The sequence below is a fragment of the Eutrigla gurnardus genome, assembly GCF_963514095.1.
Source record: "Eutrigla gurnardus genome assembly, chromosome: 24".
Classification (NCBI taxonomy): domain Eukaryota; kingdom Metazoa; phylum Chordata; class Actinopteri; order Perciformes; family Triglidae; genus Eutrigla; species Eutrigla gurnardus.
In genome coordinates this window covers 13,622,589-13,625,708 of record NC_139935.1, presented here as the reverse complement: position 1 = coordinate 13,625,708, position 3,120 = coordinate 13,622,589, and positions in this window count along the sequence as shown.

The following is a 3,120-nucleotide window of genomic DNA, read 5'->3' as shown; positions in this document are numbered from 1 at the left end:
GCGTGGGCCAGAGCATCCTGACCCAGAGGGCTGGTCGTCTCCATTAAGGAGAACTACAGTGGGCAGTGGGCTGACTCTTCCGAGGCAAAGAGGTCCACCTCTGCTCTTCCGAAGAGACCCCAAATGTTGTGCACCACCTCTGGGTGATTCTGATGCCCCTGTAAATACGCCGCCCGTAGGCTGGTCAGGCGAGGGGCTGCCCACGTTAGAAGAGCCTGGGAAACCTGCAGTAGCCGTGCGGACATGGTGCCCCCTTGGAATAAGGAAAGATGATGGAGGACATCGACCACAGGTCGAGGCGAGGGCCGGGCCTCCATCGTAACTGTGTCCAGATCCACACCGAGAAAGGTTATGGTCCGTGAGGGGATCAGAAAGCTCTTCTCCCAGTGCACCCTCAGACCGAGCTGAGACACGTGAGAAAGAAGGCGAGCCGTGTCCTTGGCGGCCTGAAGCCGGGTCGGCGCACAAATTAGCCAATCGTCCAGGTATGGTAGGATCTTCAAGCCCTGCGACTACAGAGGTGAGAGAGCTGCCACGACGCACCAGGTGAATACCCGTGGGGAGAGGGAGAGCCCAAATGGGAGCACCCTGAACTTAAAATGACGGCCTTGGAAAGCAAAACGAAGAAACTTCCTGTGATGAGGCACAATAGGAACATGAAATAGGTATCCTTCAAGTCGACTGAGGTGAACCAGTCTCCTTCGGCGACGGCATGAAGGACATCTGCTGCGCTGTCCATGTGGAATGGCAAGACTTTTAGAAACTTGTTGAGGCCCCTTAGATCGAGGACTGGCCGAGGCCCGCCGCATTTCTTTGTGATCAGGAAATAAGTCGAGTAGAACCCCCCGGGCTGAAGCCAGGGATCCATCGGCTCGATTGCCCCTTTGGTCAGAAGGGCGGATAACTCCGGATCTAGGGCTAGGTTTTTTGCCGGGTCGTGGATGACGGCCATGTCATCTTGACCCGGCCAAAGGTAGGGGGCCGGCGTCGGAACTGAAGTTTGTAACCCTGGGCTAGGGTGGAAACCACCCAGGGATCCAGAGTTTGCGCTGCCCAGCAGTCCAGCTGCTGCTGGGAGAAATGTCCGACAGCCAGCCCCGAAACTTCAATTCCTGCCCCCCCGGCCTTTCGGGGCCTTGGGGGGGGGGCGACGGTTATGCACCGTGGCCCGAGGTTGTTCGGAGGTAAAGCGGGCAGGCTCCTGATGGCAGCGGACAGGCATCTCGGCAGATTGCAGAGGCCCATAGTAGCCCCTGGGGTGAGACGGTGGCCAGGGTTGGCCCCGTGGGGCAGATGCCAAGCCCCCAGCCCTGCCGGAGGGGGGGGGGGGGGGGGGGCATGCCCCTGCTAAGACCCGAGAACTGCCGCCTGGTACGATCAGCCTGGACAGTCCGCTCGAGTGCCTGCAGAGCGGCTGCGCCGAACATTTCCCCTGGTTCCACTGGAACCATGCGACGGGTCCTCCTACATGTTTCGGACAAGGGTGACTGTGCCAGCCAGACCTGGCGGCGAGTCTGAACAAGAGTGGACATCAGATGCCCCATTTCCCTCGACATTAAGGCAAAAGCCTGCAGCGAGGCATCACTGAGGCTGATGGTGGATGCGTCTACTTCAGCCTGCTGCAGTGCACCGTGTTGCCAATACGACCCATCCGGGCTGCTGTGCCATATGCCTTATAAAGAAGGTCGTCTGTAATGCGACATTGCAGGCAAGGGCACCTGGCATCTGGCCTCAGGGCCTCGTCGGGGGAGATTACAAGGGAAGCAATTGTCGGCTCAACAGCCGGCATGTGGTCAAGGCCAAATTTGGCCGCATCCTGCATTGCAGCCAAAGTCCGGCCGTCTGCTGTAAGGTGGGAGAGAGCCTTAGAGTCTCTCCAGCATGCATGCAACTCCCTCAGATATTCGTTAGAGGGAGGGATGGTGAAGGTGGCAGGGGCCGGAGTGCGCCTGAAGAAAGCACGAGCCGGCTTCGGCTCTGCTTGCTTGAGATCCAGCTGCAGGCGTGCCAGGGCTGCACGAATGATGGATCCCATGGAGCCATCTGCCGTCCCCTCCACGGAGCTCTGAGCGGAGGAACGAGAGCTAAGCCGAGAGACCTGGGAGGACATCTCATTAAAGAGAGTGGCAGAAGCTGCCACGGATACAATGTCCTCCTCCTGAAACAGCTAAGGCATGGATGTTCACTCGGGTGAAACAGCGGTTTCTGTACGAGCAACAGGGCGGAGGGACAGGAGGAGAGATTTCATCTGGGCCAGCTCTGTTGCAAGCAGATCCACCTTTGAGGCCAGCTTGTCAGACTTGGCCGTTTTCCTGGAGGGAGCCCGAGCAGCCCCTGTGGCATGCCGCTTGCTCGGATGGGCGGGCAGGCTTGGGACGACTGCCCCGACAATGTGGAGCAAGCATCGGCCATCAGGCTCTCCACCTCAGTCAGCCTTGCTACTCTCACAGCGAGAGGCATGTAACTGCAGTTCATGCAGGGGTCTTCTGAAAGACCCTCCCTCAGGTGCTCAAGGCCAAGACAAGAGGGACAATGGGAATACAGGAATTCAGGCATGTGAATCCATTGCGGCAACGGTGCCAGTACAGTCAGGCCGAGCAAGAGCACTCTGCTGACCATGAGAACCGGACATAAGACGGTTGTAAGGCTACGGTGAGAGGAGAGTGGAACACACTCTACGACCTAGCGACCGTATGTATTCTCCGTGAATTTCCCTCTGTAAATGCTATAGTGAGGGGGGCGAGGACAATCCCTTCGCAAATACGGCAGCTTATCAGTATTGGGATTTAGTTATCAATATAAAGGCTAGCACAGAGCACAGGCTTCTGCTAGCACCCCCCAAAGGCAGCCTGAGCTAGAGCACTCCGCTAACTGTGGGGACAGGACACGAACAGTGTTCAACGCTACGATGGGAGGGGAGCGAGGACACACCACTTCACTAGTATGCCAGTTATTCGCATAAGCTAGCACCGAGGCACACTTCAGGGCAGCGAGAGCGAGAGCACTCCGCTAACCGTGAACACAGGACCCGAAAAACGGTGATCAATAATACCGAGGGAGGTGAGCGAGGACACCCACCTTCACTGATATGGCAGTTATCGATCTAAAGCTAGCGCGGGG